This window comes from Macaca nemestrina, chromosome 2 (genome assembly GCF_043159975.1).
Source record: "Macaca nemestrina isolate mMacNem1 chromosome 2, mMacNem.hap1, whole genome shotgun sequence".
Lineage (NCBI taxonomy): Eukaryota > Metazoa > Chordata > Mammalia > Primates > Cercopithecidae > Macaca > Macaca nemestrina.
Genome location: NC_092126.1, coordinates 90,312,356 through 90,336,795, shown reverse-complemented (window position 1 = coordinate 90,336,795; position 24,440 = coordinate 90,312,356). Strand labels below are relative to the sequence as shown.

At 40.7% G+C, this 24,440-nt stretch overlaps 1 long non-coding RNA gene across 1 annotated transcript in view; it reads right to left on the bottom strand.

Moving 5' to 3' along the window:
* The window catches only part of LOC105489986 (uncharacterized), a 312,911-nt gene extending 293,178 nt beyond the window's left edge, over positions 1-19,733 (bottom strand). Inside the window, exon 1 of the long non-coding RNA XR_011619910.1 lies at positions 19,546-19,733. This is a non-coding gene — a long non-coding RNA (uncharacterized lncRNA). The remainder of the gene's footprint in view (positions 1-19,545) is intronic.
* Positions 19,734-24,440: the final 4,707 nt, after the last annotated feature.

Sequence of the window (24,440 nt, the reverse complement as noted above, 5' to 3'; positions counted from 1 at the left end):
CCAGAGCAGTTCTATAGCTTGTCCAAGGTCCCTGAGTTAGCAAATGACAAAATTAGCACCCTACGCCCAGGGCAGGGTACTTTCAATCCCCACCATGGGTATTGTGTTTTAAAAGTCCAGCTAGCCGGGCACGGTGACTCACGCCTGTAATACCATACTTTAGGAGATCGAGGAAGGTGGATCACCTGTGGTCAAGAGTTCGAGACCAGCCTGGCCAACATGGTGAAACCCCATCTCTACTAAAAATACAAAAAATTAGCTGGGTATGGTGGTAGGCACCTATAATCTCAGCTATTTGGGAGGCTGAGGCAGGAGAATTGCTTGAACCTGGGAGGCAGAGGTTGCAGTGAGCCAAGATTGCACCATTGCACTTCAGCCTGGGCAAAACAGAAAAAGTCCAGCTAACTTCATTTAACTCTGCGTTTGGAAAGGATCATTTTAAAACAGCACACTCATATACGGGAATGATAACAAACAGAAATACACCCTTGAATTTCATCTCATGCTTGGGTTTCAGTGCTTTACAAAAATAGTGCTGGCATTACCTCCTGGCATTGTATTATAGGATGGGATTTATTATGAAACTGGGACCAAATTCTTCAGTTTGGAACAATTAATAGGCATAACATAGGTTTAGAATTAGTGAAGTCATATTTTTGCAGCTGCTGTAGTTCTCAATTCTTCCACAGCTTAATTTGCTACCTTTGTGATTTTAACAAATGGAAAGATGTGTGTTCATTTATAATTATTGGCTATATGCTTCCACTAGATTACAAAAATTTGATGATTTTCAGGAATCATAACAGACCATGACCTATAAATTCAATTTCCAATGGTAAAAATCTCCTGACCAGAGTGGATGTTGATGACGAACTAATAATGTGTTCTGTAACAATCTGTTTTGAGCACTGAATTGACCTGTAAGTGTTCCAGATACTGCCTGATGAAAATGGGTTTTATTATTTTCCATTAGCAGCTGCTACAGCAAAGTGAACCACCAGTCCATAAGGGAAATAAAAGTGTTTCCCTCTCCTCAGTCGCCTCCGCTGCAAATGTAAACAAAACTACCTTCTTCTTCCTTCCCCTCCTCCCACCTCTGAAATCTCTACTTTCAAGGGCCATGGCTGGCGAATGCTGCCTGAGTACTGTGGCATCTAATTAAAATACAATGGGGCACCTACTATGTGCTCCGCATTTTGCTGAAGTGGTGCAAGGGTGAATGGAGAGCTCACATAGGGAAGCAAATCACTGGAAAAAGTGGTTCCTGCCTTCAAAAATGTCATTAGACTTGCCAATCAGTTCTTTTCATTAAAATAACAATAGTTTCTTTACCGTTGTAGTGGTCTGCTTTATTCTTCTTGTGTCTTGCGTTTATAAAAAGTTATTCAGTGCTGTCTTTTCTTCTACATAAGTCTTCTTTCCACTTTTGGCATTTGCATCTTGTAAAATTGTGCTCTTTTTGGCAAATATATACATGCAGAAGGGAGGGGGCCGTCCACAACCATTTAAAGAAATTATTTCTCCAAAGATTTTTTCCATTTCCTCCCAGAGAGACAGAGAAAAATCTCACCAAGGTGTCATACAAAAACAAACAAACAAAAAACCCTCCACATATTCCTCCTCTTCTGGTATTTTTCTTCCTGCCTGCTAAATGAAGGATTGACCCAATGTTCCCTTCCCTGCCCTTTCCTCTCTCACTGCTGTCTACTGTCTCCCTGGATGATCTCATCTAATTCCACAGCTTCAACACTCACATAGTACATGTGATTCCTAAATCCCTCTCTCATCACGACCTCTTTTTCCCAGCTCCTAGTCTGCATTCTCAGCTGTCTGCCAATCCTCTCCACTCAGACGAATCCAGGATACCCCAAGCTGAGAAGGGCAAAGTCAAAACCTGTGTGTCCAACGTGTGTTTCCCTGTTTCTGCTCAAGGTACCATTATCATCCCAGTCTAGATCAGACAGGCAGACATCTTTACCTCTCTCTTCTCTCATGCCCTTTACTCAAACCTATCAGTTCTCTTTGTTACTTCATTGATTATCTATCCCTTTCTTTCCATCTTCTCTCCCACTGTCCTAGTTAAAGCCTATTATACTCATTGGACTTTTACTACAACCTCCTAACTTCTCTACTTTAAGTTTTTCTCTACTTTAAGTTTTTCTCTACTCTACTTCACTTTATACATTACTGACAGATTAGCACAAATGCTAAAGTGTAGTTCTGACGATGCCTTCCGACCACTCACAAACTGTCCATATCCACTGCTTACTTACACAAGAAAGTACAAACTTAGAGAAGGCTTTCCATGGTTTGGTTGCTACTGACTTTGTTAGCCTTACTGCCCACTATGCATTGCAACATTCTCATATTTCAACTAAGCAAGACTGTTCACAATAAACAACACAGGCTCTTTATTCTCCTTCTTTCATTAATTTTCTTTCACATTATTCCCTCACCCCGAATGCCCTTCTTCCTTCGTAGTGACATTTTAAAATCCACTTTACACATTCGGACCCGCTCAGATACCATTTGATGCCTGTGACGGCTTCTCCCTTACTTGTACACTTTTTGAACTTTCATACTGTACCAGTGAATTAATTCTGACTTCAAGTGATACTACTCACTTCACATAAAGTAGAAGGACCCGACGCTGGTACATCTACCTCCATTTCATCCTTCTCAACCTTTGTCCTGTTTTGTCATACATTTGACAAAACACGCATTATAAATCCCACAATACATGATTATTAATTTTGCTGTAAGCATGTCGATCATCTGTTAAGACATCAAAATAAGAAAAAAACAAGTCTTTACATTTACTCACAGTCTTAGTCTGTTTTGTGTGGCTATAATAGAATACCTGAGATTGAGTAGTTTATAAATAAAAGAGGTTTGTTTAGCTCATGGTTCTATAGGCTGAGGAGTTGCAGGGCATGGCCCTGGCTTCTGGCAAGGTCTTTTATGCTTCATAACAACATGGCAGAGAAGGTCAAAGGAGATGCAAACATGTGGAAAGAGACAAAACCAGAGGGATGTCCTGGCTTTCTAACAACACACTCTCATGGGAAACTAATCCATTTCCATGAGAACTAATCCAGTCAATCTTGTCAGAGCCAGAGCTCACTCACTACCACGAGAATACAACCAAGCCAGGTCCAAGGAATCCACCCCCACAACCCAAACACTTCACACTGGGCCCTACTTCCCAGCATCACCACATGAGGATCAAATTTCAACATGAGTTTCTTGGGGACAAACAAACTATATCCAAACCATAGCACCCACATATTTCAAAGCACCCACATATTTCAATTTCTAATGCATTTAATCTGCACTAATTTTACACCACCACTGAGGCAAATCCCTCCAAACACTCTACCAAAAGCCCCGTGAATTAGGATGTTTTCTAGTCTGGCCAGCAGGAGCAGGAATAATATCAGCCCTGTGAGAACTATGAAGATGATTTCTTCTGCTTCTTTCAGGTGGTTCTTTCTCCAGCCTGAAGATATTTTTCTCACAAGCATTCACTGATTAGTATTTAGCTGAAGGCTCAAGGAGGACCCTTGGCAGGTCTCCAGAGTCCTCTCTCTGTACAACCCTCTCCTTTACAGCAACCTACCTGCAACTTCTAGTTGCTCTTGGAAGTAAATGCTCTGTGCCACCAAGTGAAAATAGCACTCAGGCAAAAGTTTTCTCAGCAAGGCAATTTACTTCTACAGAAAGGTGGATCTCATGGATGGAGCAGTGGCAAGAGCACACCGGACAAGGGAGGGGAAACGGGTCTTATTCCTAATGCAGCTAGTACCTACTGCTGTGTCTTTCCCCTATTGGCTAGGGTTGGACCACACAGTCTAAGCTAATTCTGACTGGCTATTTTAAAGACAGCGAGCGTACAGGCCAGAGTGGTGGAGTGAGTAGTTTTGGCGGGAGGGATGGTTACAGAGCAGGTGACAAAGGATGACTAAGGACAGAGCAGGTGACTAAGGATGACTGAGGACAGAGCAGGTGACTAAGGATGACTGAGGACAGAGCAGGTGATAGAGGCTAAGAGGGAGTTGTTTACTGAAACCGGGGCAAGGAGACATAAAGAACAAAGAAGTCAAACTTTAAAATGGAAAACGAAGTACAGGGCAGCTGAACATACTGACATAGTAGTTTTTCGAAGAGGGACTCAGAAATCATTGTACTTAATAATTTTCTCCCTCTTGAATTTTAAAGGAAGTTAACAGGCTAAACTCTGAAGAGGAATTTACTGTATCCTACATTGCCTTGGTCTCCTCAACTCAAGGTAACTGCCAGGCTTTGCCTAGGTTTCCTCTCCCCTCTCATGGCCTGGAAACTCTCTCAAGGGAGTAAGTCGGGATAATCACAAAACTCAGTCACCTCATTTGTTGCCCATCTCTCAGGGATCACTGAGGTCTAAAGTCTTGAAAACTGTTTTGTTTTGTTTTGTTTTCATATATTTGATCCATCTTTTCAGTTGTTTCAAACAATAGGGTAAATTCAGTTCGTGTTGTTTCCCTCTTGGCTAGCAGGTGAAGTTTTGTAAAATCACAAATTTAACGATCCCTTTCAACCCCCCTTACTTGGAAGAAGTTTCTGAACCAGTTGGACCCAATTGACAATTTCAAAGAAGATCCAGGTGCCAGAAACAAGTAGCATACCTCATATATAGTGCCAAAACAAGGTCTAATCCTATCTGGGGATTCCATGGTTAAGTTCTCAACAGCAATTTTTCTCCAAAAAAAATAGTACATAGCTAAAAGAAAAGAACTTTTGGAGACATATCCAGAACAGAGCTTTGAGCACCCAAATCTATGAGATTCCTTTGTATGATCTGAGAACTTGAAGATTCACTTCCTTCATTACAATGAACATTTACATACTACTTTTTTCAATCACTCTTTCAAACATGTATATAAGTGGCTATCATACTTGTGATACATCTATTTTCATAAACCGGAATTCAGAAAAAAAATGATATTCTGTATATAGGGTCTATACAATGAAACAAAACCTTCCTTCATTCCTTTACTAATTATTTTACTTTTTTCTTTTTAACTTTACACTTTAGTTTCCTTTCTTGAGAAATCCAAAATTTCTAATTTCCTAACTTTTTCCCCAAGCATGCCTGGGGTTGTTATAGTGAGACAGTAGCATTCACAAATACACCCTCTCAGATTCTATCCCTATCTCTCTGCCCATATCCTATACTAAGCCAGCTTTGTAGACATCAAAAGATATATTATTCAGTGAAGGAATCAAGGAAAGAAAGAACTGAATTTTTTATTTCTGCTTAAATGAAAGGGGTAAATTCACCTGAACTGGGAGGAGGCTTATCTGTAGGAATCTTCTAATCTTTTCTAAACATAGAAACAGAACAAAGAGAAAATGTAGGCCAGTTTTACATTAGAATGGAGGATTGGTGGAAAAATTTGGGCTGAGAAAAAGACATCAGACACATTTCCATTTTGAGTTTTATAAAAATAGACTGAAATTATATCTGATAAATGATGGTGGATCCACAATTGATCACTTACCTAAGTTGGTATCTGCCACATTATGGCCCCAGTACTCTGGTATACAGATATGAATTAGAGAAATTCTCATTTAGCATTAAATAACACTGGATTACATAGTGAGATGGTTATTCCCTTTTCATTCTCGTTTATTCTCTGATTACATCAAGATGAGAGAACTGGTTGTTGTTAGTATCTTAACTTCTCCAGCACTTGCTGATCTTTCTTATGCAGAGAAAAAGAAGTCTAGAACATTAGGAAGAAAAAAATTCAGCTAGAATGTTAAGGTTTTTTTAATATCCTTTGAATTTATGATTTTTTTTTTTTTTTTTTTTTGAGACAGAGTCTCGCTCTGTCACCCAGGCTTGAGTGCAGTGGTGTGATCTTGGCTCACTGCAACCTCCACCTCCTGGGTTCAAGCGATTCTCCTGCCCCAGCCTCCAGCCTCCTGGGTTCAAGTGATTCTCCTGCCTCAGGCTCCTCAGTAGCTGGGATTACAGGCATGTGCCACCACACGGGGCTAATTTTGGAATTTTTTTTTTTTTAAGTAGAGACAGTGCTTTACCACATTGGTCAGGCTGGCCTCAAACTCCTGACCTCAAGTGATCCGCCCACCTTGGCCTCCCAAAATAATGAGATTATAGGCGTGTGCCACCATTCCTGGACTATTTTATGATTATTTTATATTCACGGCAAGAAATATTCCTTTTTCAACCCTTTATATTTGATGATATTAAGACTTTTTATTCATATTTATAAAATGTGTTAAAGAGAATTATCTCAATAAATCCCTTTCCTGAGATGCCAATATACTGTGTAAATTTTTTTTTTTTTTTTTTTTTTTGAGACGGAGTCTCGCTCTATTGCCCAGGCTGGAGTGCAGTGGCGCAATCTCGGCTCACTGCAAGCTCCACCTCCCGGGTTCATGCCATTCTCCTGCCTTAGCCTCCCCAGTAGCTGGGACTGCAGGCGCCGCCACCACGCCCAGCTAATTTTTTTGTATTTTTAGTAGAGACATGGTTTTACCGGATTAGCTAGCATGGTCTCGATCTCCTGACCTCCTGATCCACCAGCCTCGGCCTCCCAAAGTGCTGGGATTACAAGTGTGAGCCACCGCGCCTGGCGCATACTGCGTAATTTCAATCAATTAAGACACAGGTGGGTTTCCCTGGAGGCAGGCACTGACTGAGACAGAGCTGAGGGTCAGGAAGTTCATTAAGGATCAACACCCATGAATGGAAGAAAGAAGAAGGAAGATGGCTGCAGTGCAAGCCGGACAAAATATCCAGCAGAATTTAGGGAGCACTGGAACAAATATTACCCATCCAACTCAAAACTCCATTCCATCAAACTGTCCCACAGTGGGCCCCGTGGCCAGGCCTTTTCACCCATGGCTCATCTGGTCCGCAGATGCTGGCTCCCTTAGGAAAGGAGATACCTCAGTGGCAGCAACTCTCCAGCTGGGACAGACCCCGAAGATGCTAAGAGCTGGCAGTGGGGCTGCCCCCGCTCCCTGCAGTTACACTGAAAGTTCTTCCTTGAAAGGCTCTCTGGGCAGCATGTGTACTTGTCCCCCACAGTTGATCAACCAAATGTCTTTTTTCAAATCATTCTTTGAATCTCAGTTTCCTCATCTGTAAATGGGGTTGATCTGGATTTACAGATCTCAATTTGTATTTCAATAAAGGTACACTTTGTCCTCCAAAAACACTGGATTATGGCTTCTCTTTCTACATATAATTTTTAACCTTTTAAAACTGTAACAGCCAGGTGCGGTGGCTCACGCCTGTAATCCCAGCACTTTGGGAGGCCAAGGTGGGCAAATCACGAGGTCAAGAGATCAAGATCATCCTGACCAACATGGTGAAACCCCACCTCTACTAAAAATACAAAAATTAGCCAGGCGTGGTGGCACGTGCCTGTAGTCCCAGCTACTCGGGAGGCTGAGAAAGGAGAATCGCTTGAATCCAGGAGGCGGAAGTTGCAGTGAGACGAGATTGCATCACTGCACTCCAGCCTGGGTGACAGAGCAAGACTCCATCTCAAAAAACAAACAAACAAACAACAACAACAACAACAAATCAGCCAGGCAATCCCAGCACTTTGGGAGGCCAAGGCAGGTTTACCACTTGAACCCAGGAGTTCAAGACCAGCCTGGCCAACATGGTGAAAACTCGTCTCTACCAAAAATACAAAAATTAGCCAGGCGTGGTGACACAAGCCTGTACGTCAGCTACTCAGGAGGCTGAGGCAGGAGAATCACTTGAACCCAGGAGGCTGGAGGCTGAGACAGTAGAATCGCTTCAACCCAGTAGGTGGAGGTTGCAGTGAGCCAAGATCGCACTACTGCACTCCAACCTGGGCGACAGACAGAGACACTGTCTCAAAAAAAAAATAAATACACACTGTGCACATGTACCCTAGAACTTAAAGTATAATAAGAAAAAAAGGAAAGAAAGAAAGAGAGAAAGAGGGAGGGAGGGAGGGAGGGAGGAAGGGAGGAAGGAAAGGAAGGAAAGAGAAAAGAAAGAAAATTTCGGTTAAATAGGAAAAATAAATTCAAGAAATCTATTGCACATCAAAAAATAAAATAAATAAATAAATAAAACTATAATATCTCAGTTATACAACAAATGTACTACATACCAAATTCTAAGACACTGGAGATAACCAACACATTACTCTAGTACCTCATTAATCGACTGATAAACTATATGGATGCTGTACAAGTAACATGCAATTTTTAATCAGTTTGACAGGTTTCAAACTCAATTGAAAACTCCTGAAAACCATTCTCTCTCATCTACTGCTTTCATGCTGTGAATCTAGGAAAAAAGAACCATGATAGAGACTTTGAGTGCACAAAGCCACAGGCTCCCGCCATCTTTATGAGAAGATAAGGTATAAATGTTAAGAAAGATGAATAGCAGGAAAAGACAGCCAGTGGAGGTATACTAATTATAACTCCCTTATGGCTTCAGAAAAGGGATGAAGGGTTTTACAGATGAGGAACTTGAAACTGGAAAAAGCTGACTAACCTGCCCAAAGTTAACATATGCTAAGTGTTAAAATTCAGATTCTAGCCCAGTTCTCTTGCTTGCGGGAACCCATAAACCATACTGTCCCCAGACTCCGACATTTCCACTGTCAGTTGTACAATGCCAGATGGTTTCAACTTTGAGACTCTCCAAATATTTATAAATGACAGTTGTGTGGACTACACAGTTCAAGTGGCCCAGTATTGATGCTCCGAGGAATTTCAAATTTTTTATCTGAGTTTTTGGTGGTGATGGTGGTGATGTTCTTTTGATGTTCTTAATGTCTGGGTTTAGGTGTGGGCCTCTGATTGTGGAGGAATCATATTTCTGCATAAAGTATATTCATTCAAAGGAACTCCTTTCTCTACCTAATTGCTTAATAATATGTCTTGAGTAATAGCATTACCTCAGGACTGAAATGACATCACCCCAGGTTTACCAGGCTCTTCTGGGTCAGGAATGAAGGTCTGAGAACTAGGAGTGAGGAGAACACGTTCCACTAGAAAGCCACTGCAGTGGTTCCGCATTCAAACTAACTTGATTAGTGCCACATTTTCGTTTGCTACTACTTTGCTGAGAATTTCAAGGCAAAATCACAGTGTGTTTAGAAAAAGGGAGAGAAGGAAAGAAGAGAAAGAAAGGAAGGAAGAAGGAAAGAGGAAGAAAAGGAGGGAGGAAAGGACAGAGAGAGGGAAGGAGGGAGAGGACAGGAAAAAAAGAAAAGGAAAGTGAGAGAAAAGATAAAGTCCTATTCAAGATTTCAGCGTAAAAGGGAAAATCCCTAGGATCACAGCCAGTTGTCATGGGAGAAATTTTTCTTCCTGATCTATTTTTGGCAGTCAGTTCAACTTCATGCATCATTGTTTTACTTATGGCATGTACAGTAGCCAGAGAGAAACCCATAATATCTTTTCTGTCTGGTGGAAATCTTATATTCCTATGCACAGTGACAAATGGCTTGATTACAACAATTTTTTTTTCCTCCGGGCATCACAGTGTTTTAAATATCTCTAAATCTGTGGAACCCATTTAAAAAGAATAGGGTTCTTACAACATACCAAACACAGTAACCATGGTACAAATTAGCGCAGAGCATCAAACAGTTGGGGTAGCATCACTTTTACAGAGGCTGTCAGTGAATACAAAGCCAGGAGTATGAGGAATGTGAACAAACAGAAGATAACCAGGCTAGAGAAGCATCCATTTTGAGAAATTCGTTTCCTTAAGGAAAGAATAAGAAGAATAATGTGCAAATATTTAAGTAACGGCAGAAAATTAGATTTCATCATGGGAAAAAATAATTACAAATGGCTTACGTCAGTTTAAGATTTTCACCACTTTATCCTTTATTTTCATCTTAACCTCCTGGAAAAGGCCATGTTTTGTGGCAGTAGCGTTTCAATCACACCAATTCCCTGCTCAGTTGTTTTTATCCTTTAGTGGAGATTTTTCAAAAATATGAACTCTTCACAGGAAAATATCTGCGACATTAGAAACTGACTCACGTTTCCTAGTTTTTCATGAAACAATGACATTTTCTTCCCTTTGATGCTCTCATCTAACTCCACAGGAAATTTTACTACCGAGCCGCTTTCATCTCTCCTGGTTTGAAGATAAATGATCCTTGGTCTCCTTTAGACCTGCGTAAATCACAAAGCAATCTACTAAGAGATGCCTGTGGCAAGCAGCTTCAACTAGAATCAAAAGGACAGTCAGAAATATCCATACTGCCTACACAAGGAGTAACCCAGGCAAAGTAATCCAAACACTGCATCTCCTTTTCTTATACATACAAAGCCTGGCACACGGGGGCTGTTGAGAAACATGAATTAGCCCATCTCAGACATAAAGCCTCAGCACAATAAGCATCTGCTACACGTAACTCAAAGTTCTCTGCCCTTCCTCAGAAGAATGTGGCTTACTGGCAACCAAATTCGTAAAAGGAGTACATCAAAGAAGAAATCCATTTCCTTGGGTTTTTTAAATTATTATTTTGTTTCTCATTACACAGACAGCATTAAAGGAACACCAAGGAAGAGAAAAAGAAGGTTACCATCATAATCTTGCCATCCAATGAATATTTCTTATTTTGTTTGGTTTTGTTTTTGTCTTGTTTTGTTTTCTGAGATGGAGATTTTGCTCTGTCACCCAGGCTGGAGTGCAATGGTACAATCTCGGCTCACTGCAACCTCTGCCTCCTGGGTTCAAGCAATTCTCCTGCCTCAGCCTCCCGAGTAGCTGGGATTACAGGCACGCACCACCACGCCTGGCTAATTGTTGCAGTTTTAGTACAGATGGGGTTTCACCATGTTGGCCAGGCTGGTCTCAAACTCCCGACCTTGGGTGATCCACCTGCCTCAGCCTCCCAAAGTGCTGGCATTACACATGTGAGCCAGCGCACCCGGCCCCAGTGAATATTTCTATTTGCCTGTAAGCATCCATTGTTTTTCCAAAAATAAAATTGCACCAGGTGATTGTATCAGTATGTATTTAACTTGCATCCTGTTGGGCCATGAGACTTTAAAAGGTGGTATAGGCCAGGTGCAGTGGCTCACGCCTGTAATCTCAGCACTTTGGGAGACCAAGGTGGGAGGATCGCTTGAGACCAGGAGTTTGAGGTCAAGCAACATAGTGAAATCCCATCTCTACAAAAAATACAAAAATTAGCCTGGCTTGGTGGCACACATCTGTGGCCCCAGCTACATAGGAGGTTGAGGCTGGACAATCATTTGAGCAGGAGGTCACGGCTGCCATGAGCCATGATGGTGCCACTGCACTCCGACCTCGGTGACAGAGTGCAACCCTCACTTCAAAATACATAAATAAATAAATAAGCCCAGGCTCTGCAGTCAAACTGGATCTGAATCCAAGTTCTGCCATTATTGGTCTAGGAAACCGAGGCTGCTTATTCTCTGTCTCTGGGCTTCCAATTTCATCTGTCTATAAAAATGGGAATGATGCTAGCCCTTCCTTCAAAGGGTTATTGTGAGAAGTAAATGAGACAGTGCGTGAAAAATCCTTAGTATCACACTTGGCTTATCACAACCACTCAATAGATGTTGACTGCTTTATTATTTATAATAAATTCATTTTTAGCTAATACCATTATGTAAGAAGATAAAAGGAAACCCTTCCATTTCCTGAACAGGGGTGAGATCTAACCTGCAATTTTGCTCATGTTATGCAACTTCCCCATCCATCTCTTTTCTTTGCAGACTCAGGGTTCGTAGCCACAGCAGATGGTAGTGCAGGATCCTGAGCTCTGATCTTGTGTAACAGAAATAGGGTCTGCTCTTGTCCTGGTCACCCAGAACCATAGCATTGAGAGAGAAAACTTAGACATCAGCTATGTCCAACGGCCACAATGAGTCAAAAGGAGACTGAGGCGTTGAGAAAGGAACAGATTTGCCCAAAGAAAGGGCTCAACCACAGTCTCCCAACCCATTTGCCTTTGTTCATTGCTTGGGTGCCACTGCAAGTCTGGCCCTGTTTACAGCACATTGTGGCTTTCTGCAGGAATTCATCCCATTAACTTCGCTTCTCAGCCCTGAAGCCTTCCTGGGTCTCCTTGCTTCTGTGCTTCTGCAGTGAGGCCACCTTTTCTGGAAATCCCTGTGATTTCTTTCCACAAGCCCTCAGCCATGCATGTGGCAATGAGGTCAGCTGAAACTAATGATGACGTGTTACATAGAAATAAGTAAAATCTTAGATTGAGCTCAGACAAAACCACATTCAAATTCAAATGTCATTTTCTTATACTTCAAAAATAAAACATCAGGACCATAAGCCTCTTCTCTATTTACTCTCTTCTCCTTTGTCTTTCAGTTGCTTTCTGTATCTAAGTGTATTTAATTGTGTATTTCTTTCCTTTGGCACTAGAAGGACCCAAATTTTTCTAATAGATCATTTCACGGTAGTTACAATTTGACCTAAAACAGGAAGTACTCAGTATTTCATAGTAAAGAAATCTATTCTCAAGAAGAAAATCATAACCTATCAAGGGGCTTTACTGAAGTACGAATAAGCATTTGAATTTCAGTTTATCTACAAATCTATCGCTACTGTTAACCAAAACAAAACATGTTTTTGATAAAAATTGTCACCTGAAGTAATCTTTACAAAAGCTTGAAAAATGGACTGGCCTCAGCCCAGTTGACTAGCTTTACTCCATAGATGTTTGTAGCTTTGCTTTTACACATAAGTGTGTTAAAGTAATACACTTCAGGCTCTGTCCATTTTTGACAGAAGGACCCCAAACTACGTGAATATAAATTTTTTTAGTAGTTTAAAGAAAACTAGTTTCAGAAGTTCCTAATATCCTGCATCCACTAACTCAAATTATCTTAGTTGGGTGTTGCCAAGTAGAAAGAAATGAATAAAAATGATGTGCAATTAACCCAGTTTTACTACGAAAATGCTTCAAAAACGGCACAAAATGCATGGTTCTCCTGAAGAGGCTCACTGTGCACTACAGCTCAGTCCGAAGTGCATTTCCACGAGTATCAAATCAGTGTTCGTTAAGTTAGTAAGATGGTTACTGGGTTGACTTTTGTTCCTTTTATAGCAGCGTTGGGTTTGTAGGAAAATCTTATTTCTCATACTTGCTCTTAGAACGACCCATTCCTTTTGTTCCTCTCCACATGCCCATATTTTTTATCATGCGGACTCATCTACCTATTACCATTCTCAACTCATAGCCAAGGGAAAGAAGGTCTGCCCTGCACATTATACATAAAAGCAATACAGATTGACCACACAACCACTCTGTGCCCAATACAAGTTGTTATGAAAATGGAAAAACCTGTACTTGACTCTGGGACTTACCATCTACATATTTCCTTGTGACCCAGGTGACTACAGCCCGAGCGATGAGCTAATGCCTAAGATGCCTAAGAACAACAGTGGGCTCTTTGCCAGGCTTTTCTGCTTTTCGGGGAGTTGGAGCAGGTCAGGGCAGGTCCTCACTTTGAGGAGCCAGGTTCCAAGTCTTTTACATGAGCACCTCCCGATAGGGGCTACCATTCACTGCCCTCTTGCATTGGGCAAAGCTGAGACATTCAATTTTTGCAACAATCTTACCATGTAAGTATTATGGTTCCCATTTTACAGATGTGGAAACTGTAGCACAGATAGGTTGAATTGTTCAAGATTAAATAGCTTTAAAAAGTGGCAAACTCAGAATCTGAACTCAGGACAGACTCCAATACCAAACTTCTAAATCAGATTCTAGTCACCTGCTTTGCCGGTGTCCTTATTTGAACCTCCACCCTCATCCAGGCCTGCAAAATCCTTCCCACCCATTAACAACAGACTTAATACAAAGCAACAGAAAGCAAAAGCTTTAAGCCAGAATGTAAACCTTAGTTATAGCCATCAACAACCTCTCTTTTACTATTATTATTGCACTAAGCTATATAACATGAAATGTTGTTGCCCAGAGTTGCACTAAAGATATATTGACTAAATATAAAACTAGCCCATTAACTTTTAAGAATTTTCTTCTCCAAATTCTGTATGCAATGTGCAAATTAATTAAGCCCTAGTGCTATAAACTGGAGATAATCAGTCTTAACCAGCTGAAGAGCCACTACGTCATCCAGTAGTCAGAACCTACCAAATAATTAAGCACATTTCTGATGTTAAAAAAACACATAAACATTTTATTATAAAATAACAGTACTCGTATCCAAATGACCAAAGAAAGATTGCTGTCTGATTCTCAGTATTTTTTAACTGTGTGTTAAATCTGGAATTGATATTAGATTTCCCAAGTCCATCAGTTCCTCCGCTACTGACTTAGCTGGTGATCTAATGTCAGGGAAAACACTTGTTCACCTGATTTTAAAATAGATTATTCCTAGAAGAGAATAATAATAGCAATAATGCTACTTTAATTTGGTCACAAAGAGGATGATTTTGTTGTCCAACAAACCTAGGTTTATATGTGAGCTGTATGATGTAGTAGCAAACCTCATCTGTAAAAGGGGTGTAATAAGGACTCTTCAGAGAGTCCTTGCAAAACCCACTTAGGGTACTGCACATGGCACATCATCTAGCCCACAGTGAAGGCTATTCGATAAAGGGTAGCTAATATTATATGGTGTTTATGGAAAAGAGAAAAAACGGTAGTGGGAGTTTTAAAGTTCGGGTTCCTTGGAAGGATAATGATTGACTTGGGAATCTCATCTTTGGTTTTTTTTTCAGAGTCGCTTGTATTCGGTATCTCATCCTTCACAACCCCATGCCCGTGTTGTCGGCCATTCATACATATGGTTCGCTCTGGTCCGCCAATGGAGACGGATTGCTCAATAGGAATTGCTGTGTTTTTATGTTTTAAGTGCTATTTTTCCCTTAGGCTTTCAGCATGTCGCTCTATTTCAAAAACAAGTGGCTCAGGTGTCTTGAAAACCATGTGCTGAGGATCACTGTCAGAGATTCTGTTTATTCACAAAAAGGTCATTAACTTGGAGAGAACCTTATTTTCACTCCGGGCTGGTGCGCATAACTCTATAAAGAATTTGGGTGCTTAATGGTGCTTACTGCCAAGCTGTCCTGAGGTCAGCGATCCTTTCACAGCTCATTCATGAGACTGATGGACATTATTGTGATATGTTGCGTAAGAAAACCCTCTCAGTTTCCTAAATAAATTATATTCATGTAGGACATGTAAACCGAAAAACTGAGGGAAAAAATGTTTTGTTATTCCTTCAGGAAAGACTTGTGAGTTGGCTTTTTGCTCTCTCGATTGCTATTATCAAGGCCCTTTCCTGCTTTCTGGTCCAGAGTCTGCCCAAGCTAATTGTTGCACTGAATAACAACTCACTGAAGAACTCGCCAGCCTGGGCAATAAGGAGTCATGGTTTCTCTACCCTGGGCTGTGCCACTGCTCACTGTGTGACCTATGCACGCTACCCAAGCACTCTCGGCCTCTATTTTCCTGTCCAAAAAACAACAATGTCATCTTTAAGATACTATATCCCAGCTCTACAGCCCTATGGTTCTCCTCCTATCCTTTTCAAATACTTTGTCATGTATTTTGTTTCTCTAGTGATGACTAGTATAGAATAAATAATTGCTACCTAGAAGATGTAATTAAGTTTATATATTATTTTCTACAACTAATATGCAATGGATTTTAATTTTATTCATAATTACTAACTTCAGGCTTAAAAAATATGTGTATTAAGTGGGAATATTGCACCATTTTTATAGCCTCTTCTTCTCATGCTAACAAAATTACATAATAAAACACCACCCACACAGATGATAAGCCTCACTCTATCACCAGGAAGCATAATTAACAAATTAAAGCGTTGGACTCACATTTATGCTTATAATCCCAAGGTTTTGTTTTATTCAAGTAAAGCCCGTGGCCTAAATCACAGTCATTATAATATGGTACTAAGTAAATAAAAGTCTGTCTGCCTTTCACAATTATGTTTTAATTTCCCATTTTACATTTTCCAACATGCAAGCTAGGTTTTGTTTACATTTTGATTTCATTTACTAAAGAACTTTCTCCCATAGAATCTTCTGAAAATAGAAGCGCAAGCATACATATAACACATGGATTTTTGCCCCCTATAAACGTTAGCTTGTGTCTAGTCTTTGCTGGTAGCATATGCATAGAAATACCAGTGTCACCAGGCACGGTGGCTCACACCTGTAATCCCAACACTTTGGGAGGCTGAGGCGGGTGGATCACGAGGTCGGGAGATCGAGACCATCCTGGCTAACACGGTGAAACCCCGTCTCTACTAAAACTACAAAAATTAGCTGGGTGTGGTGGTGGGTACCAGTAATCCCAGCTACTCAGGAGGCTGAGGCAGGAGAATCACTTGAACCAGGGAGTCGGGGGTTGCAGTGAGCCGATATCACGCCACTGCACTCCAGCCTGGCAACAGAGCGAGACTCCGTCTCAAAAAAAAAAAAAAAAAAGAAAAAAGAAAAAAAGAAAAGAAATACCAGTGTTTTCTATTAGGAGAATTTTAAACTTTCTCTACTATCTTCAGAAAACATTCTTTGAAAGAAAAGTTATTACGTTCAGTCTGGTTTCTTTGCATGTCTCTGGAACAGCAGGATATAAAAACCCATTTTGGCAGCAGATCTCCAGAAAACGCTGGCAATTCTGCAATGAGGGGAGGTACAACTTCCTAATGAAAGTGTTCCCTCAAATCTAAAGGTCATCTGAACACTTTCATGCATACACAATACAATGTATGTGTTGTGGTTGAATAGACACAACAGAGGAGGCAGACTGAAGTTCAAATCCTACCTCTGCCACTTACTAATTGTGTGACACTCAGCAAATCACTTATCTAATCTTTGCAAGTCTCCTTTTTTTTTTTTTTTTTTTAGATGGAGTCTCACTCTGTTGCCCAGGCTGGAGTGCAATGGCATGATCTCGACTCACTGCAACCTCCGCCTCCCAGGTTTAAGGGATTCTCCTGTCTCAGCCTCCCGAGTAGCTGAGACTACAGGTGTGTGCCACTACACCTGGCTAATTTTTGTATTTTACAGATTTTGTATTTTGTAGATTACAGGTGTGAGCCACCGGACCCTGCCACAAGTATTCATTTCTTCATTTGTAATATGAGTGAAATATTGCCTACTTCATAAGATTCATCCAAAAATTAAGATACATAACATGCTGGCATATAATAATCACTAAGAAATGATGTCACGCCTGTAATCCCAGCATTTTGGGAGGCCGAGGCGGGTGGATCACGAGGTCAGGAGATCGAGACCATCCTGGCTAACACGGTGAAACCTCGTCCCTACTAAAAATACAAAAAAAAAAAAAATTAGCCGAGCATGGTGGTGGGTGCCTGTAGTCCCAGCTACTCGGGAGGCTGAGGCAGGAGAATGGCGTGAACCCGGGAGGCGGAGCTTGGAGTGAGCCGAGATCGTGACACTGCACTCTAGCCTGGGCACACAGCAAGACTCAGTCAGAAAAGAAAAGAGAAGAGAAGAGAAGAAAAGAGAAAAGAAAAGAAAAAAGAAAGAAGAAAGAAAGAGAAAGAAAGAAAGAGAGAAAGAAAGAAAGAAAGAAAGAAAGAAAAAGAAAGAAAGAAAGAAAGAAAGAAAGAAAGAAAGAAAGAAAGAAAGAAAGAAAGAAAGAAAGAGAAAGAAAGAAAAAGAGAAAGAAAGAAAGAGAGAAAGGAAGCAAGCAGTTATTTCTATTATTATTTTAGTATAATTATCACTGAATCAGAACGAATGTGACCCTGGGGGTGTGTGCACACCATGATTTTGGCCATGACCTTCAGTTAGCAACATTAGTTTCTCTCAGAGGAGCCTCTATTGTACCCAGGATAAGGGAATTGGAGCTCAATGACATGTAGAAAACTGACAGCATTGAAGATCTCTAAAGGATGCTCAAAACATTCTTGCCAGCCCTGCCTGAGGCTGCATTACTGCCTATCAAGTTTGTTTCTGCTCTCAGGCACTTATTCCATTTCTCTGTTTTCATGCCAGCCTTCCTAGCTTACTTTGTGTCCCTTCTGCATTAGTCATCATAACGCCCCAGTTCAGTGACAGATAAGGTGGATAAGTCGCATTTGGTCCCTGCTCCTACAACTGGAAGAAGAGAGGAATTAGGAGATGGACTCAAGCAGAGGTTAAGGGTTAAACACAGCAAGTCCACCCCCAACACACACAATTAGGTGACTCTAAAACCAACTTAATTGTTTAGTGACCAGTAGTCGTTTTCATGAAATAGAATAGAAAATATCAATATAAGTAATAACTGCAGTAAGCAGTTTATTTCATTAAAAACTTTGATTGGCCGGGTGCAGTGGCTTGCACCTGTAATCCCAGCACTTTGGGAGGCCGAGGCAGGCGGATCACGAGGTCAGGAGGTCGAGACCATCCTGGCTTACACAATGAAACCCCATCTCCACTAAAAATACAAAAACAAAACTAGCCAGGTTTGGTGGTGTGCTCCTGTAGTCCCAGCTACTCAAGAGGCTGAGGTGGGAGAATGGCATGAACTCGGGAGGCGGAGCTTGCAGTGAGCCGAGATCCTGCCACTGCACTCCAGCCTGGGCAACAGAGCAAGACTCCATCTTAAAAAAAAAAATTATTTCAGTTGTGTGTATGTGTACGAATATTTGTTTGTGTTGGTGGGTGGGTGTGTGTGCATTTTGAAATATAAAATGTATTTCTTTTTGTTCTCATTGGCCTAGAAGACCTCTAAGGTCTCTTTTAACTAGAAAAATTTAATAATTCTCCAAACTCTGTAGAACTGGGATTCAAAATGGCAGTAGTTGCCAATCTTCTGGTTTTATAGGGTTTGTCCATATTTTTTCCCCAATAGAAAATAAATTAGGAATTTCCTTCATCAGTAAATAAAAGTGTTAAAAGAATAAAACTAGAATCTACACTCAATCACCCAGGAAGATGAGAGGTCTGCTGGGACTGAGATTACAGAGTGAAATGAACGCAGAGATCAGAGCTCAAAGCCAGCTGTGGAGCCCAGGGCCAGTGGCCCACTTCTGCACACAGCATCCATGGATGGGAACGGAGTCAGCTCATGAGGATCTAAAGAGAGCAGGGACACTGCCAGGGAGGAGGAGATGGGGGGTATCCCAGCATGCATACACGCATGGCTCCCAGTCACATAAACGTTTGCACATCGAGAAGCCAGAAGATGTTGCAAGATGTGTCTGTGCGTCTCTCAAGCTTCTACAAGCTAATGAAAGCAAGTTAGAGATAGAGAAAGTGATAGAGCAGGTCTGAGTTCCAAGCCTTCTGAGGTCTGTTTTTCACTCTGTTTCTCCTTGGCACAGAGTAAGTCATTTCATTTTCCCCTCTACCCAGACGGTGAGTTAATTTACACTGACAACTAAAACCCAGTTGATGAATACACCAAACATTGGTCAGTGCAGATTCTCCCTACTTGAAAACTTAAATAGGAAACTTTTATAGTTAGAAAGTGCTTTGCAGACATGAACTCGGAAAAAGAGGAGCTAATCAGAAGATCTTACCTTTCGGTTCTCCAAGCGGTCACAGCCTAATGCTGCCAAATGGCTCCAAATGCTCATGTTGAGGTCCAGGCTCTCTCTCCATCTTCAGTCTCCTCTGCTCACCAGGCTTCTGTTAACACATTTTCTGCTCTTCAGATAGTGAAATGTGGACAGCTAGGTTTAAGCCACCAGATTCCATTGTGCTACACTGAGACCACACCCAATCCACTTTGGCCTTCCTCACAAGTTTCCAAATCATGACCATATATGTATAAATCGCCCAGTCTCTTCCATTGCTACTAAAGATTGTTAGTCTCCATCATTAGGGAACTTTCTATCTCAGCCCCCAGAGGGGTACCATAACACAAAATTCTGAGGATACCTCACCATGTATGAACACAAAGAAAGAAGGGGATCGCATCTTCTTTTTATCCTAGTTGTTCTTGTGCCATAGGTTGGTACTAAGGCAACTATTTGCTTTTAGTTTAGTTGTTATTCTAGGTTATTTTCCATATAAATAATATATTAATCATTTGAACATGTGCCCTAGGAGTTTTGCAATTGGAACAATTCTTGAATCAAAGAAATAAATACTATAAACAAAGCATAGTTTTTCAAGTAGCTTTCCAAGGCTTGTTGCAATTAATCACAGGCTTAAGAATGCTACTCCATTATCATTCTATCAAATGCAAGTCACATGGGCTTTGTGGCCATCATCTCAGATAAATACATCTCACTCTCCTTTAAGTCTTCAGTATAGACAAAGACCTCTGCTTCAGGAATTTTGATTAGCAATATGTTAATCATAATTCCCAAATAAAAAGTCTAGACACAGTTTCAAGATTAAATTTGGTCTGATTTTGTGAATTCTTACAAAATGTCTTATCCAATCAAACTTTAGCAATCATTCTACATTTGTTTTGATGTTAAAATAACATTAAATTAAAATTTTAAGGAAAATAATTCTGACCCTCTGAAACAATTTTAAACTTATTTTAAATTCTCCAAGTGCATAGTAGGAATAGTCACTGTTTCTCCCCCCAATTACAGTCCATCGCCTCTGCATTGCCCCTAATGTGGCAAGATTTTTAAAGTATAACATTCTTCACCTTTACAGCTAAAACAGCAGCACATTCACACATGTAATTGTATGGAATATGAGCTAGCATGCACACATGTCCTCATTAATGCATAAATTCTTCAGCCTGTGACTCATTTTTTGGTGACACGTTTTTATTGTATTATTGACCTGATTCATTCAGTTACTATATATCAAATACTGCACTTCTCTGTTATTTCACTGTTTTATGGAAACAATGGATCAGAATATTTGAAGCTGAGGCTGTCTCAGAAAAAGAGACATATGGTCCATGAAAGAAGCAGGCATGCCTCTGCAGGAGTGAAGGTACAACAGAAGGCATGCCCCGGGCACCAGGTCCTGAGCATCAGGGAAGGCCCAGCGCAGCTGTCAATTAAAGGAGGGAGATTCCAGTGATCCTCGCCACCATCATTACATTTGTTGAGTACTTCTGCATGCAAGTATCATGCCAAGTACTTTCCACATTCAAACTCATTCAACGCTCATATGAGCCCTTTGACACAGAAGCCTTTACTAACCCTGTAACAGAGATGAGGAAATGGGCTAGGAGAGGCCGCTTAGAACTGTTAGAATCTTGACCCAAACCCAGTCTGTCTGACTCCAGAGACAGTGCTCTGGGTTTTCAACCTGTTCCCAGACAAAACATAATCCCCACTAGACCCTCAGGAAGCTTCACACCTTGTGAGTGGTGTTCCAGCCAATACCCTGGCATCAGTCTTTACAACACTTTCACCTGTCCCAGAATGAAGCATGTCTTGTGGGTAAAAAAACTTCCTAGTCTGCAGTGGGATGGGCAATCCAAAGGCATCTTTTCATTTTTCTCCTGTAAATAATTCTCATAACTAATGCAATTTAGCATTCCTGACTCCTCACACTTTCCCCCCAACATATTCTTTTTTGATTATTTATTATTATCATAATTAACATTTTTGGACACATCACTGTGCAAAATATGGAGGAAGACAGACTCCCCCACCCTTTTGGCTTATGATCCAAATATTTAGATTATAAACACAATGTTTTTGGCAGGTTAACTCTGTATTAAGAAATAGAGCATTTGCAGGAAATGTCAGATGCTTATTTTACGATCAGTGTAAGAAGTAATTTACCCCACACAAAGATTTGGACTTGGCAAGCAAACCCCTGTCCACCTACCCACATGTGATGAAGGCAGGAACAGTTTTTCTTCCTCACAACAATTGTCAGGCAATGGACATTTTTAACCCTCAGTAAAAAGCAGTAGCAAGAAGGAGCAGGGTTGGTGGAGCAGGGTTGGAGCAGGGCTGGCCATCAGGGCAATTGGGCAGAGACTATAAGTAGATGTAGATAGAAGTCTTTGCTTACCACTGCTTAGAGTAATGGATAGATCCAGGCCAGTTCTTTTGTACTCAATGACTTTTAAGAAACACAAGAAAAGTGACATAATTAGTCAACTGATTCCTCTTCCAAAATGTGCATAATAAGGTTGGCAGTATAGGAAGGAGATCAACAATTCACTCCAGTACACTTGCTTCAAAACTTTCTGCCCATGTGGCATTTCTCCTTCAGAGGCATGGTCTAAAGCCTAGACATTTAATGTTTCGCACTTAAGAAACTGTGCCAATTTCATGGGACATGATATGGAAGACTGTAAGATAGAAGAGAACACTGAACACTTGACAAATTTTTTAGCTAATAGTACTCACCCCACAGAAATATGGATCTCATGAAGGTAAAGCAAGTCCATCTCTGGGGTGAGACTGTGTAACAATCGGAAATTTCCACTGGCAGGAGAGTATGCACTTTCACAATTCAGAAAGCTGGAAGGTTTTATTAATTATCTCCGAGCAGGCATGAGTGTGAAGCTGAAGTGAACCATGGAGCAAAAGAGAATTTTCATCCAATTCCTTCATTCTATAGTTAAGTGGGAGAGCATGTGTACCATCCACAGTCATGCAGTTGGCAAGTAGCAGAGTTGGGACACGAATGCAAATTTTTTGGCCATTTCATCCAGAGTTCTTACTAACATGCCATGCCATTCATGCTTTTTTAACCCACAATACAAAAATATGCAGGAAATGAACATGCAACTCTGGGGCAATTCCCAGATTCAGAGTCATCTGAGCATTCTCCCAACATCGGTGGGTTCAGAGATGAAGACCGCCAAATCCCAAGATGTCTCAACAGAAGGCCTGGCAGGGCTTACATTCTGCCTGCAGGTAAAGCATCCTGGCCAGGATTCAATTCGATTGGTCATTTTGTATCTTACTGGCTGTTAAATATTTCTAGTATCTCCCCTGCTTTTTGGGAGAGTCTGAAGGTACCAGGGCATCCTGAATTTATACACAGCATCCACTCCAATTGTATTTGTAGGAGTCAACATTCCTAGCTTTTTAAGGGCAAATTATTCAGGAAATATGGAGAAAATGTTAACATTACTCTGAAGAAAGAAACAGAGCCACCCCCTTACAGGTGCCTTAATTTTTTTTTCTTTGCCACAGCTATACATTCTAGTCACCTAAGCACATGAAATCTGGCAAAGGTAGCCCTTTTAATGTTTGCTTTATGATCTCAAGTAACTATCAAAACCACTATTGGAAACCATTAAAAGGCATGCTCTTTCCATCCTGTTCAGCCCATCATTCTGGCACCTTGTTTACTGCACTAACTGGAGGTATAAAAGAACAGACCACTGGCTTATTCCACACCTGATATAGAATTCCATTATTGTAGATCAGTTATTCAATTGAAAAAAAATCATCTAATCTCTCAGCCTATTGATGAAATAATGAACTCCTGCTGCTCTGTAATAAATATTGTATGTGTCAATTGGATTATAAGAGAGCCCGGAATTTTGACCCTTGGCATCTGGCATAGCCCATCAGACTTAAGTTTCTCCATCTCACTTTGCTGTAGCAAAACTGTAGTGTTGAAATCTAAGGGCCGAAAATTTTTAATTAGCCTTGAAGAATATACCCACAATACTGGCAAATGCCTCTCGTAGCAGGGGCCTTTAGAGATGATGTCACATTTTGCATGGTGAAAAATTGGTTTCTGCTGTGACAGATAATTTTTTTAATGGCTACTACATATGTTTAGCAATTTATGACTTTTATCATGTCTTACGTTTTGAACATAAAGATCACTTTTTCTTTATTGCTTGGTGTTTCATTGCTATTTTTTAATGACATGTTATTACTGATTATTTTTAGTTGATGAATAAATGCAATATCTTCTTGGTATAATGTGTGAGTGAGCTGGAAATGACCTGTCCCTTCTGCATCAGCCACCATGTGGCCTTGGAAGAGGCTGGATGACCCTGCTCAAGGTTGAAACATGTAACTTCCCTAAGAGGTAGCCTAGCTTTTTATACCAGAGCATTCTCTGATACTAAAGTTATCAATGTTTCTTACCCATTTCAATCAGTAAATTCCATTTGCAAACACTCCATTTGTGAGCTTGCCTGCTAAAAGATATAATGACGCTTCAGATTTTTAACCTATCTTCTGTTTAAGTCAGTAGCATTATACCTTTTTTTCCATATAACTATCAAAGCAATCCTTAAGAGAATGTCCCAGGAAAAGACTATCTAAAATTCATTTTAGAAAGGCTAAATGTTGGATCTCAATGCTCCCTGTATGATTTGGGAATTTGGGGCATCATTGCTAACTATCTGAGCAGATCACTGCACAACTTGCGTGGGTTAATTTCTAGCTGAATATTAGCCTAACTTCACCAAGCAATTCAGTTCTACAGACCCGATTCAGACCCAAAGAATAACCTAAATAGATTCCCTAAGTAAGAAAAAGAGAAGAAAAAGAAAGCAAGAAAACCTGGT